This window comes from Hypomesus nipponensis, chromosome 12 (genome assembly GCF_054491055.1).
Source record: "Hypomesus nipponensis isolate SF chromosome 12, ASM5449105v1, whole genome shotgun sequence".
Lineage (NCBI taxonomy): Eukaryota > Metazoa > Chordata > Actinopteri > Osmeriformes > Osmeridae > Hypomesus > Hypomesus nipponensis.
In genome coordinates, this window is record NC_140372.1 from 13,682,495 (window position 1) to 13,694,692 (window position 12,198).

At 49.2% G+C, this 12,198-nt stretch overlaps 25 non-coding genes across 25 annotated transcripts; all 25 read left to right on the forward strand.

Moving 5' to 3' along the window:
* The first annotated feature begins 203 nt into the window (after positions 1-203).
* Positions 204-276, forward strand: trnaa-cgc (transfer RNA alanine (anticodon CGC)). The gene has a single exon. It is a non-coding gene; the product is annotated as a tRNA-Ala (tRNA).
* Positions 277-571: 295 nt separating this feature from the next.
* trnaa-agc (transfer RNA alanine (anticodon AGC)) lies at positions 572-644 on the forward strand. The gene has a single exon. It is a non-coding gene; the product is annotated as a tRNA-Ala (tRNA).
* Positions 645-783: 139 nt separating this feature from the next.
* trnaa-ugc (transfer RNA alanine (anticodon UGC)) lies at positions 784-856 on the forward strand. Its single transcript has one exon. It is a non-coding gene; the product is annotated as a tRNA-Ala (tRNA).
* A 531-nt stretch (positions 857-1,387) lies between these two features.
* trnaa-agc (transfer RNA alanine (anticodon AGC)) lies at positions 1,388-1,460 on the forward strand. Its single transcript has one exon. It is a non-coding gene; the product is annotated as a tRNA-Ala (tRNA).
* A 587-nt stretch (positions 1,461-2,047) lies between these two features.
* On the forward strand, positions 2,048-2,120 carry trnaa-cgc (transfer RNA alanine (anticodon CGC)). The gene has a single exon. It is a non-coding gene; the product is annotated as a tRNA-Ala (tRNA).
* A 295-nt stretch (positions 2,121-2,415) lies between these two features.
* On the forward strand, positions 2,416-2,488 carry trnaa-agc (transfer RNA alanine (anticodon AGC)). The gene has a single exon. It is a non-coding gene; the product is annotated as a tRNA-Ala (tRNA).
* A 139-nt stretch (positions 2,489-2,627) lies between these two features.
* Positions 2,628-2,700, forward strand: trnaa-ugc (transfer RNA alanine (anticodon UGC)). Its single transcript has one exon. It is a non-coding gene; the product is annotated as a tRNA-Ala (tRNA).
* Positions 2,701-2,839: 139 nt separating this feature from the next.
* trnaa-ugc (transfer RNA alanine (anticodon UGC)) lies at positions 2,840-2,912 on the forward strand. Its single transcript has one exon. It is a non-coding gene; the product is annotated as a tRNA-Ala (tRNA).
* Positions 2,913-3,075: 163 nt separating this feature from the next.
* On the forward strand, positions 3,076-3,148 carry trnaa-cgc (transfer RNA alanine (anticodon CGC)). The gene has a single exon. It is a non-coding gene; the product is annotated as a tRNA-Ala (tRNA).
* Positions 3,149-3,891: 743 nt separating this feature from the next.
* Positions 3,892-3,964, forward strand: trnaa-cgc (transfer RNA alanine (anticodon CGC)). Its single transcript has one exon. It is a non-coding gene; the product is annotated as a tRNA-Ala (tRNA).
* A 743-nt stretch (positions 3,965-4,707) lies between these two features.
* Positions 4,708-4,780, forward strand: trnaa-cgc (transfer RNA alanine (anticodon CGC)). The gene has a single exon. It is a non-coding gene; the product is annotated as a tRNA-Ala (tRNA).
* A 295-nt stretch (positions 4,781-5,075) lies between these two features.
* On the forward strand, positions 5,076-5,148 carry trnaa-agc (transfer RNA alanine (anticodon AGC)). Its single transcript has one exon. It is a non-coding gene; the product is annotated as a tRNA-Ala (tRNA).
* Positions 5,149-5,523: 375 nt separating this feature from the next.
* Positions 5,524-5,596, forward strand: trnaa-cgc (transfer RNA alanine (anticodon CGC)). The gene has a single exon. It is a non-coding gene; the product is annotated as a tRNA-Ala (tRNA).
* A 743-nt stretch (positions 5,597-6,339) lies between these two features.
* trnaa-cgc (transfer RNA alanine (anticodon CGC)) lies at positions 6,340-6,412 on the forward strand. Its single transcript has one exon. It is a non-coding gene; the product is annotated as a tRNA-Ala (tRNA).
* Positions 6,413-6,707: 295 nt separating this feature from the next.
* On the forward strand, positions 6,708-6,780 carry trnaa-agc (transfer RNA alanine (anticodon AGC)). Its single transcript has one exon. It is a non-coding gene; the product is annotated as a tRNA-Ala (tRNA).
* Positions 6,781-6,919: 139 nt separating this feature from the next.
* trnaa-ugc (transfer RNA alanine (anticodon UGC)) lies at positions 6,920-6,992 on the forward strand. The gene has a single exon. It is a non-coding gene; the product is annotated as a tRNA-Ala (tRNA).
* A 163-nt stretch (positions 6,993-7,155) lies between these two features.
* Positions 7,156-7,228, forward strand: trnaa-cgc (transfer RNA alanine (anticodon CGC)). Its single transcript has one exon. It is a non-coding gene; the product is annotated as a tRNA-Ala (tRNA).
* Positions 7,229-8,339: 1,111 nt separating this feature from the next.
* On the forward strand, positions 8,340-8,412 carry trnaa-agc (transfer RNA alanine (anticodon AGC)). The gene has a single exon. It is a non-coding gene; the product is annotated as a tRNA-Ala (tRNA).
* Positions 8,413-8,787: 375 nt separating this feature from the next.
* trnaa-cgc (transfer RNA alanine (anticodon CGC)) lies at positions 8,788-8,860 on the forward strand. Its single transcript has one exon. It is a non-coding gene; the product is annotated as a tRNA-Ala (tRNA).
* Positions 8,861-9,579: 719 nt separating this feature from the next.
* trnaa-ugc (transfer RNA alanine (anticodon UGC)) lies at positions 9,580-9,652 on the forward strand. The gene has a single exon. It is a non-coding gene; the product is annotated as a tRNA-Ala (tRNA).
* A 163-nt stretch (positions 9,653-9,815) lies between these two features.
* trnaa-cgc (transfer RNA alanine (anticodon CGC)) lies at positions 9,816-9,888 on the forward strand. The gene has a single exon. It is a non-coding gene; the product is annotated as a tRNA-Ala (tRNA).
* A 743-nt stretch (positions 9,889-10,631) lies between these two features.
* Positions 10,632-10,704, forward strand: trnaa-cgc (transfer RNA alanine (anticodon CGC)). Its single transcript has one exon. It is a non-coding gene; the product is annotated as a tRNA-Ala (tRNA).
* A 507-nt stretch (positions 10,705-11,211) lies between these two features.
* On the forward strand, positions 11,212-11,284 carry trnaa-ugc (transfer RNA alanine (anticodon UGC)). The gene has a single exon. It is a non-coding gene; the product is annotated as a tRNA-Ala (tRNA).
* Positions 11,285-11,447: 163 nt separating this feature from the next.
* trnaa-cgc (transfer RNA alanine (anticodon CGC)) lies at positions 11,448-11,520 on the forward strand. The gene has a single exon. It is a non-coding gene; the product is annotated as a tRNA-Ala (tRNA).
* Positions 11,521-11,815: 295 nt separating this feature from the next.
* trnaa-agc (transfer RNA alanine (anticodon AGC)) lies at positions 11,816-11,888 on the forward strand. The gene has a single exon. It is a non-coding gene; the product is annotated as a tRNA-Ala (tRNA).
* Positions 11,889-12,198: the final 310 nt, after the last annotated feature.

A 12,198-nucleotide genomic window follows, 5' to 3' on the forward strand; every position in this document is an offset into this window, starting at 1 on the left:
TGCATGCGAGAGGTAGCGGGATCGATGCCCGCATCCTCCATAGGTGATGCTGTTTAGCTGGCAAGATTTAGCTTCTTTCCACAGAAACATTAACAAGAATCGCATTGGCATGAAGGACGACGACTTCCGAGACACGGTTGGTTTCAGACAATTTGTGTCCTCATGCTGACCCTCACCAGTTCCCCGACAAGCAGCTTAACATGGGGGAATTAGCTCAAGTGGTAGAGCGCTTGCTTCGCATGCGAGAGGCAGCGGGATCGATGCCCGCATTCTCCAACAGATTTTTTTCATTGAAAAATGGAGCTCCGTTCCACAACAAACTTTGCACGTGTTTCGGAAAAGCAGCTCCAAAGCGTGGGACGATTCAACTCTCCCAGGTAGGAGCAATGGAAGTGCGAGTTGGCTCAAATGCCGCAGCGCTTCCTTTGCCTGTCTTATGCAGCGGAATCGGTACCCGCATTCCCTGTGAGATTCCAACTGATGTCAAGTAAGCAGTCGAACCAGATTGTAGATTGTGACTCAAGACCGAGGAGTTTTGAACTCTGCCAAGGATAGTTGTCACATGTAAGGTGGGGGATTAGCTCAAATGGTAGAGCGCTCGCTTAGCATGCGAGAGGTAGCGGGATCGATGCCCGCATCCTCCATAGGTGATGCTGTTTAGCTGGCAAGATTTAGCTTCTTTCCACAGAAACATTTACAAGAATCGCATGAAGGATGACTACTTCACAGACACGGTTGTCCTAATGCTGACGATCACAAGTTTCCCGACGAGAAACTCAACATGGGGGATTAGCTCAAATGGGAGAGCGCTCGCTTTGCATGCGAGAGGTAGCGGGATCGATGCCCGCATCCTCCATAGGTGATGCTGTTTAACTGGCAAGATTTAGCTTCTTTCCACAGAAACATTAACAAGAATCGCATTGGCATAAAGGACGACATTTTCCGAGACACGGTTGGTTTCAGACAATTTGTGTCCTCATGCTGACCCTCACCAGTTCCCCGACAAGCAGCTTAACATGGGGGAATTAGCTCAAGCAATAGAGCGCTTGCTTCGCATGCGAGAGGCAGCGGGATCGATGCCCGCATTCTCCAACAGATTTTTTTCATTGAAAAATGGAGCTCCGTTCCACAACAAACTTTGCACGTGTTTCGGAAAAGCAGCTCCAAAGCATGGGACGATTCAACTCTCCCAGGTAGGAGCAATGGAAGTGCGAGTTGGCTCAAATGCCGCAGCGCTTCCTTTGCCTGTCTTATGCAGCGGAATCGGTACCCGCATTCCCTGTGAGATTCCAACTGATGTCAAGTAAGCAGTCGAACCAGATTGTAGATTGTGACTCAAGACCGAGGAGTTTTGAACTCTGCCAAGGATAGTTGTCACATGTAAGGTGGGGGATTAGCTCAAATGGTAGAGCGCTCGCTTAGCATGCGAGAGGTAGCGGGATCGATGCCCGCATCCTCCAAAGGTGATTCTGTTTAGCTGGCAAGATTTAGCTTCTTTCCACAGAAACATTTACAAGAATCGCATGAAGGATGACTACTTCACAGACACGGTTGTCCTAATGCTGACGATCACAAGTTTCCCGATGAGAAACTCAACATGGGGGATTAGCTCAAATGGGAGAGCGCTCGCTTTGCATGCGAGAGGTAGCGGGATCGATGCCCGCGTCCTCCATAGGTGATGCTGTTTAACTGGCAAGATTTAGCTTCTTTCCACAGAAACATTTACAAGAATCGCATGAAGGATGACTACTTCACAGACACGGTTGTCCTAATGCTGACGATCACAAGTTTCCCGACGAGAAACTCAACATGGGGTATTAGCTCAAATGGGAGAGCGCTCGCTTTGCATGCGAGAGGTAGCGGGATCGATGCCCGCATCCTCCATAGGTGATGCTGTTTAGCTGGCAAGATTTAGCTTCTTTCCACAGAAACATTAACAAGAATCGCATTGGCATGAAGGACGACGACTTCCGAGACACGGTTGGTTTGAGACAATTTGTGTCCTCATGCTGACCCTCACCAGTTCCCCGACAAGCAGCTTAACATGGGGGAATTAGCTCAAGTGGTAGAGCGCTTGCTTCGCATGCGAGAGGCAGCGGGATCGATGCCCGCATTCTCCAACAGATTTTTTTCATTGAAAAATGGAGCTCCGTTCCACAACAAACTTTGCACGTGTTTCGGAAAAGCAGCTCCAAAGCATGGGACGATTCAACTCTCCCAGGTAGGAGCAATGGAAGTGCGAGTTGGCTCAAATGCCGCAGCGCTTCCTTTGCCTGTCTTATGCAGCGGAATCGGTACCCGCATTCCTTGTGAGATTCCAACTGATGTCAAGTAAGCAGTCGAACCAGATTGTAGATTGTGACTCAAGACCGAGGAGTTTTGAACTCTGCCAAGGGTAGTTGTCACATGTAAGGTGGGGGATTAGCTCAAATGGTAGAGCGCTCGCTTAGCATGCGAGAGGTAGCGGGATCGATGCCCGCATCCTCCATAGGTGATTCTGTTTAGCTGGCAAGATTTAGCTTCTTTCCACAGAAACATTTACAAGAATCAGATGAAGGATGACTACTTCACAGATACGGTTGTCCTAATGCTGACGATCACAAGTTTCCCGATGAGAAACTCAACATGGGGGATTAGCTCAAATGGGAGAGCGCTCGCTTTGCATGCGAGAGGTAGCGGGATCGATGCCCGCATCCTCCATAGGTGATGCTGTTTAACTGGCAAGATTTAGCTTCTTTCCACAGAAACATTTACAAGAATCGCATGAAGGATGACTACTTCACAGACACGGTTGTCCTAATGCTGACGATCACAAGTTTCCCGACGAGAAACTCAACATGGGGGATTAGCTCAAATGGGAGAGCGCTCGCTTTGCATGCGAGAGGTAGCGGGATCGATGCCCGCATCCTCCATAGGTGATGCTGTTTAACTGGCAAGATTTAGCTTCTTTCCACAGAAACATTAACAAGAATCGCATTGGCATGAAGGACGACGACTTCCGAGACACGGTTGGTTTCAGACAATTTGTGTCCTCATGCTGACCCTCACCAGTTCCCCGACAAGCAGCTTAACATGGGGGAATTAGCTCAAGTGGTAGAGCGCTTGCTTCGCATGCGAGAGGCAGCGGGATCGATGCCCGCATTCTCCAACAGATTTTTTTCATTGAAAAATGGAGCTCCGTTCCACAACAAACTTTGCACGTGTTTCGGAAAAGCAGCTCCAAAGCATGGGACGATTCAACTCTCCCAGGTAGGAGCAATGGAAGTGCGAGTTGGCTCAAATGCCGCAGCGCTTCCTTTGCCTGTCTTATGCAGCGGAATCGGTACCCGCATTCCCTGTGAGATTCCAACTGATGTCAAGTAAGCAGTCGAACCAGATTGTAGATTGTGACTCAAGACCGAGGAGTTTTGAACTCTGCCAAGGATAGTTGTCACATGTAAGGTGGGGGATTAGCTCAAATGGTAGAGCGCTCGCTTAGCATGCGAAAGGTAGCGGGATCGATGCCCGCATCCTCCATAGGTGATTCTGTTTAGCTGGCAAGATTTAGCTTCTTTCCACAGAAACATTTACAAGAATCGCATGAAGGATGACTAATTCACAGACACGGTTGTCCTAATGCTGACGATCACAAGTTTCCCGACGAGAACCTCCACATGGGGGCTTAGCTCAAATGGTAGAGCGCTCGCTTTGCATGCGAGAGGTAGCGGGATCGATGCCCGCATCCTCCATAGGTGATGCTGTTTAGCTGGCAAGATTTAGCTTCTTTCCACAGAAACATTAACAAGAATCGCATTGGCATGAAGGACGACGACTTCCGAGACACGGTTGGTTTCAGACAATTTGTGTCCTCATGCTGACCCTCACCAGTTCCCCGACAAGCAGCTTAACATGGGGGAATTAGCTCAAGTGGTAGAGCGCTTGCTTCGCATGCGAGAGGCAGCGGGATCGATGCCCGCATTCTCCAACAGATTTTTTTCATTGAAAAATGGAGCTCCGTTCCACAACAAACTTTGCACGTGTTTCGGAAAAGCAGCTCCAAAGCATGGGACGATTCAACTCTCCCAGGTAGGAGCAATGGAAGTGCGAGTTGGCTCAAATGCCGCAGCGCTTCCTTTGCCTGTCTTATGCAGCGGAATCGGTACCCGCATTCCCTGTGAGATTCCAACTGATGTCAAGTAAGCAGTCGAACCAGATTGTAGATTGTGACTCAAGACCGAGGAGTTTTGAACTCTGCCAAGGATAGTTGTCACATGTAAGGTGGGGTATTAGCTCAAATGGTAGAGCGCTCGCTTAGCATGCGAGAGGTAGCGGGATCGATGCCCGCATCCTCCATAGGTGATTCTGTTTAGCTGGCAAGATTTAGCTTCTTTCCACAGAAACATTTACAAGAATCGCATGAAGGATGACTACTTCACAGACACGGTTGTCCTAATGCTGACGATCACAAGTTTCCCGACGAGAACCTCAACATGGGGTCTTAGCTCAAATGGTAGAGCGCTCGCTTTGCATGCGAGAGGTAGCGGGATCGATGCCCGCATCCTCCATAGGTGATGCTGTTTAGCTGGCAAGATTTAGCTTCTTTCCACAGAAACATTAACAAGAATCGCATTGGCATGAAGGACGACGACTTCCGAGACACGGTTGGTTTCAGACAATTTGTGTCCTCATGCTGACCCTCACCAGTTCCCCGACAAGCAGCTTAACATGGGGGAATTAGCTCAAGTGGTAGAGCGCTTGCTTCGCATGCGAGAGGCAGCGGGATCGATGCCCGCATTCTCCAACAGATTCTTTTCATTGAAAAATGGAGCTCCGTTCCACAACAAACTTTGCACGTGTTTCGGAAAAGCAGCTCCAAAGCATGGGACGATTCAACTCTCCCAGGTAGGAGCAATGGAAGTGCGAGTTGGCTCAAATGCCGCAGCGCTTCCTTTGCCTGTCTTATGCAGCGGAATCGGTACCCGCATTCCCTGTGAGATTCCAACTGATGTCAAGTAAGCAGTCGAACCAGATTGTAGATTGTGACTCAAGACCGAGGAGTTTTGAACTCTGCCAAGGATAGTTGTCACATGTAAGGTGGGGGATTAGCTCAAATGGTAGAGCGCTCGCTTAGCATGCGAGAGGTAGCGGGATCGATGCCCGCATCCTCCATAGGTGATTCTGTTTAGCTGGCAAGATTTAGCTTCTTTCCACAGAAACATTTACAAGAATCGCATGAAGGATGACTACTTCACAGACACGGTTGTCCTAATGCTGACGATCACAAGTTTCCCGACGAGAACCTCAACATGGGGGCTTAGCTCAAATGGTAGAGCGCTCGCTTTGCATGCGAGAGGTAGTGGGATCGATGCCCGCATCCTCCATAGGTGATGCTGTTTAGCTGGCAAGATTTAGCTTCTTTCCACAGAAACATTAACAAGAATCGCATTGGCATGAAGGACGACGACTTCCGAGACACGGTTGGTTTCAGACAATTTGTGTCCTCATGCTGACCCTCACCAGTTCCCCGACAAGCAGCTTAACATGGGGGAATTAGCTCAAGTGGTAGAGCGCTTGCTTCGCATGCGAGAGGCAGCGGGATCGATGCCCGCATTCTCCAACAGATTTTTTTCATTGAAAAATGGAGCTCCGTTCCACAACAAACTTTGCACGTGTTTCGGAAAAGCAGCTCCAAAGCATGGGACGATTCAACTCTCCCAGGTAGGAGCAATGGAAGTGCGAGTTGGCTCAAATGCCGCAGCGCTTCCTTTGCCTGTCTTATGCAGCGGAATCGGTACCCGCATTCCCTGTGAGATTCCAACTGATGTCAAGTAAGCAGTCGAACCAGATTGTAGATTGTGACTCAAGACCGAGGAGTTTTGAACTCTGCCAAGGATAGTTGTCACATGTAAGGTGGGGTATTAGCTCAAATGGTAGAGCGCTCGCTTAGCATGCGAGAGGTAGCGGGATCGATGCCCGCATCCTCCATAGGTGATTCTGTTTAGCTGGCAAGATTTAGCTTCTTTCCACAGAAACATTTACAAGAATCGCATGAAGGATGACTACTTCACAGACACGGTTGTCCTAATGCTGACGATCACAAGTTTCCCGACGAGAACCTCAACATGGGGGCTTAGCTCAAATGGTAGAGCGCTCGCTTTGCATGCGAGAGGTAGTGGGATCGATGCCCGCATCCTCCATAGGTGATGCTGTTTAGCTGGCAAGATTTAGCTTCTTTCCACAGAAACATTAACAAGAATCGCATTGGCATGAAGGACGACGACTTCCGAGACACGGTTGGTTTCAGACAATTTGTGTCCTCATGCTGACCCTCACCAGTTCCCCGACAAGCAGCTTAACATGGGGGAATTAGCTCAAGTGGTAGAGCGCTTGCTTCGCATGCGAGAGGCAGCGGGATCGATGCCCGCATTCTCCAACAGATTTTTTTCATTGAAAAATGGAGCTCCGTTCCACAACAAACTTTGCACGTGTTTCGGAAAAGCAGCTCCAAAGCATGGGACGATTCAACTCTCCCAGGTAGGAGCAATGGAAGTGCGAGTTGGCTCAAATGCCGCAGCGCTTCCTTTGCCTGTCTTATGCAGCGGAATCGGTACCCGCATTCCCTGTGAGATTCCAACTGATGTCAAGTAAGCAGTCGAACCAGATTGTAGATTGTGACTCAAGACCGAGGAGTTTTGAACTCTGCCAAGGATAGTTGTCACATGTAAGGTGGGGGATTAGCTCAAATGGTAGAGCGCTCGCTTAGCATGCGAGAGGTAGCGGGATCGATGCCCGCATCCTCCATAGGTGATGCTGTTTAGCTGGCAAGATTTAGCTTCTTTCCACAGAAACATTTACAAGAATCGCATGAAGGATGACTACTTCACAGACACGGTTGTCCTAATGCTGACGATCACAAGTTTCCCGACGAGAACCTCAACATGGGGGATTAGCTCAAATGGGAGAGCGCTCGCTTTGCATGCGAGAGGTAGCGGGATCGATGCCCGCATCCTCCATAGGTGATGCTGTTTAACTGGCAAGATTTAGCTTCTTTCCACAGAAACATTAACAAGAATCGCATTGGCATGAAGGACGACGACTTCCGAGACACTGTTGGTTTCAGACAATTTGTGTCCTCATGCTGACCCTCACCAGTTCCCCGACAAGCAGCTTAACATGGGGGAATTAGCTCAAGTGGTAGAGCGCTTGCTTCGCATGCGAGAGGCAGCGGGATCGATGCCCGCATTCTCCAACAGATTTTTTTCATTGAAAAATGGAGCTCCGTTCCACAACAAACTTTGCACGTGTTTCGGAAAAGCAGCTCCAAAGCATGGGACGATTCAACTCTCCCAGGTAGGAGCAATGGAAGTGCGAGTTGGCTCAAATGCCGCAGCGCTTCCTTTGCCTGTCTTATGCAGCGGAATCGGTACCCGCATTCCCTGTGAGATTCCAACTGATGTCAAGTAAGCAGTCGAACCAGATTGTAGATTGTGACTCAAGACCGAGGAGTTTTGAACTCTGCCAAGGATAGTTGTCACATGTAAGGTGGGGTATTAGCTCAAATGGTAGAGCGCTCGCTTAGCATGCGAGAGGTAGCGGGATCGATGCCCGCATCCTCCATAGGTGATTCTGTTTAGCTGGCAAGATTTAGCTTCTTTCCACAGAAACATTTACAAGAATCGCATGAAGGATGACTACTTCACAGACACGGTTGTCCTAATGCTGACGATCACAAGTTTCCCGACGAGAACCTCAACATGGGGTCTTAGCTCAAATGGTAGAGCGCTCGCTTTGCATGCGAGAGGTAGCGGGATCGATGCCCGCATCCTCCATAGGTGATGCTGTTTAGCTGGCAAGATTTAGCTTCTTTCCACAGAAACATTAACAAGAATCGCATTGGCATGAAGGACGACGACTTCCGAGACACGGTTGGTTTCAGACAATTTGTGTCCTCATGCTGACCCTCACCAGTTCCCCGACAAGCAGCTTAACATGGGGGAATTAGCTCAAGTGGTAGAGCGCTTGCTTCGCTTGCAAGAGGCAGCGGGATCGATGCCCGCATTCTCCAACAGATTTTTTTCATTGAAAAATGGAGCTCCGTTCCACAACAAACTTTGCACGTGTTTCGGAAAAGCAGCTCCAAAGCATGGGACGATTCAACTCTCCCAGGTAGGAGCAATGGAAGTGCGAGTTGGCTCAAATGCCTCAGCGCTTCCTTTGCCTGTCTTATGCAGCGGAATCGGTACCCGCATTCCCTGTGAGATTCCAACTGATGTCAAGTAAGCAGTCGAACCAGATTGTAGATTGTGACTCAAGACCGAGGAGTTTTGAACTCTGCCAAGGATAGTTGTCACATGTAAGGTGGGGGATTAGCTCAAATGGTAGAGCGCTCGCTTAGCATGCGAGAGGTAGCGGGATCGATGCCCGCATCCTCCATAGGTGATTCTGTTTAGCTGGCAAGATTTAGCTTCTTTCCACAGAAACATTTACAAGAATCGCATGAAGGATGACTACTTCACAGACACGGTTGTCCTAATGCTGACGATCACAAGTTTCCCGACGAGAACCTCAACATGGGGTCTTAGCTCAAATGGTAGAGCGCTCGCTTTGCATGCGAGAGGTAGCGGGATCGATGTCCGCATCCTCCATAGGTGATGCTGTTTAGCTGGCAAGATTTAGCTTCTTTCCACAGAAACATTAACAAGAATCGCATTGGCATGAAGGACGACGACTTCCGAGACACGGTTGGTTTCAGACAATTTGTGTCCTCATGCTGACCCTCACCAGTTCCCCGACAAGCAGCTTGACATGGGGGAATTAGCTCAAGTGGTAGAGCGCTTGCTTCGCATGCGAGAGGCAGCGGGATCGATGCCCGCATTCTCCAACAGATTTTTTTCATTGAAAAATGGAGCTCCGTTCCACAACAAACTTTGCACGTGTTTCGGAAAAGCAGCTCCAAAGCATGGGACGATTCAACTCTCCCAGGTAGGAGCAATGGAAGTGCGAGTTGGCTCAAATGCCGCAGCGCTTCCTTTGCCTGTCTTATGCAGCGGAATCGGTACCCGCATTCCCTGTGAGATTCCAACTGATGTCAAGTAAGCAGTCGAACCAGATTGTAGATTGTGACTCAAGACCGAGGAGTTTTGAACTCTGCCAAGGATAGTTGTCACATGTAAGGTGGGGGATAAGCTCAAATGGTAGAGCGCTCGCTTAGCATGCGAGAGGTAGCGGGATCGATGCCCGCATCCTCCATAGGTGATTCTGTTTAGCTGGCAAGATTTAGCTTCTTTCCACAGAAACATTTACAAGAATCGCATGAAGGATGACTACTTCACAGACACGGTTGTCCTAATGCTGACGATCACAAGTTTCCCGACGAGAACCTCAACATGGGGTCTTAGCTCAAATGGGAGAGCGCTCGCTTTGCATGCGAGAGGTAGCGGGATCGATGCCCGCATCCTCCATAGGTGATGCTGTTTAACTGGCAAGATTTAGCTTCTTTCCACAGAAACATTTACAAGAATCGCATGAAGGATGACTACTTCACAGACACGGTTGTCCTAATGCTGACGATCACAAGTTTCCCGACGAGAAACTCAACATGGGGGATTAGCTCAAATGGGAGAGCGCTCGCTTTGCATGCGAGAGGTAGCGGGATCGATGCCCGCATCCTCCATAGGTGATGCTGTTTAACTGGCAAGATTTAGCTTCTTTCCACAGAAACATTAACAAGAATCGCATTGGCATGAAGGACGACGACTTCCGAGACACGGTTGGTTTCAGACAATTTGGGTCCTCATGCTGACCCTCACCAGTTCCCCGACAAGCAGCTTAACATGGGGGAATTAGCTCAAGTGGTAGAGCGCTTGCTTCGCATGCGAGAGGCAGCGGGATCGATGCCCGCATTCTCCAACAGATTTTTTTCATTGAAAAATGGAGCTCCGTTCCACAACAAACTTTGCACGTGTTTCGGAAAAGCAGCTCCAAAGCATGGGACGATTCAACTCTCCCAGGTAGGAGCAATGGAAGTGCGAGTTGGCTCAAATGCCGCAGCGCTTCCTTTGCCTGTCTTATGCAGCGGAATCGGTACCCGCATTCCCTGTGAGATTCCAACTGATGTCAAGTAAGCAGTCGAACCAGATTGTAGATTGTGACTCAAGACCGAGGAGTTTTGAACTCTGCCAAGGATAGTTGTCACATGTAAGGTGGGGGATTAGCTCTAATGGTAGAGCGCTCGCTTAGCATGCGAGAGGTAGAGGGATCGATGCCCGCATCCTCCATAGGTGATTCTGTTTAGCTGGCAAGATTTAGCTTCTTTCCACAGAAACATTTACAAGAATCGCATGAAGGATGACTACTTCACAGACACGGTTGTCCTAATGCTGACGATCACAAGTTTCCCGACGAGAACGTCAACATGGGGGCTTAGCTCAAATGGTAGAGCGCTCGCTTTGCATGCGAGAGGTAGCGGGATCGATGCCCGCATCCTCCATAGGTGATGCTGTTTAGCTGGCAAGATTTAGCTTCTTTCCACAGAAACATTAACAAGAATCGCATTGGCATGAAGGACGACGACTTCCGAGACACGGTTGGTTTGAGACAATTTGTGTCCTCGTGCTGACCCTCACCAGTTCCCCGACAAGCAGCTTAACATGGGGGAATTAGCTCAAGTGGTAGAGCGCTTGCTTCGCATGCGAGAGGCAGCGGGATCGATGCCCGCATTCTCCAACAGATTTTTTTCATTGAAAAATGGAGCTCCGTTCCACAACAAACTTTGCACGTGTTTCGGAAAAGCAGCTCCAAAGCATGGGACGATTCAACTCTCCCAGGTAGGAGCAATGGAAGTGCGAGTTGGCTCAAATGCCGCAGCGCTTCCTTTGCCTGTCTTATGCAGCGGAATCGGTACCCGCATTCCCTGTGAGATTCCAACTGATGTCAAGTAAGCAGTCGAACCAGATTGTAGATTGTGACTCAAGACCGAGGAGTTTTGAACTCTGCCAAGGATAGTTGTCACATGTAAGGTGGGGGATTAGCTCAAATGGTAGAGCGCTCGCTTAGCATGCGAGAGGTAGCGGGACCGATGCCCGCATCCTCCATAGGTGATTCTGTTTAGCTGGCAAGATTTAGCTTCTTTCCACAGAAACATTTACAAGAATCGCATGAAGGATGACTACTTCACAGACACGGTTGTCCTAATGCTGACGATCACAAGTTTCCTGACGAGAACCTCAACATGGGGGATTAGCTCAAATGGGAGAGCGCTCGCTTTGCATGCGAGAGGTAGCGGGATCGATGCCCGCATCCTCCATAGGTAATGCTGTTTAACTGGCAAGATTTAGCTTCTTTCCACAGAAACATTAACAAGAATCGCATTGGCATGAAGGACGACGACTTCCGAGACACGGTTGGTTTCAGACAATTTGGGTCCTCATGCTGACCCTCACCAGTTCCCCGACAAGCAGCTTAACATGGGGGAATTAGCTCAAGTGGTAGAGCGCTTGCTTCGCATGCGAGAGGCAGCGGGATCGATGCCCGCATTCTCCAACAGATTTTTTTCATTGAAAAATTAAGCTCCGTTCCACAACAAACTTTGCACGTGTTTCGGAAAAGCAGCTCCAAAGCATGGGACGATTCAACTCTCCCAGGTAGGAGCAATGGAAGTGCGAGTTGGCTCAAATGCCGCAGCGCTTCCTTTGCCTGTCTTATGCAGCGGAATCGGTACCCGCATTCCCTGTGAGATTCCAACTGATGTCAAGTAAGCAGTCGAACCAGATTGTAGATTGTGACTCAAGACCGAGGAGTTTTGAACTCTGCCAAGGATAGTTGTCACATGTAAGGTGGGGGATTAGCTCAAATGGTAGAGCGCTCGCTTAGCATGCGAGAGGTAGCGGGATCGATGCCCGCATCCTCCATAGGTGATTCTGTTTAGCTGGCAAGATTTAGCTTCTTTCCACAGAAACATTTACAAGAATCGCATGAAGGATGACTACTTCACAGACACGGTTGTCCTAATGCTGACGATCACAAGTTTCCCGACGAGAACCTCAACATGGGGTCTTAGCTCAAATGGTAGAGCGCTCGCTTTGCATGCGAGAGGTAGCGGGATCGATGCCCGCATCCTCCATAGGTGATGCTGTTTAGCTGGCAAGATTTAGCTTCTTTCCACAGAAACATTAACAAGAATCGCATTGGCATGAAGGACGACGACTTCCGAGACACGGT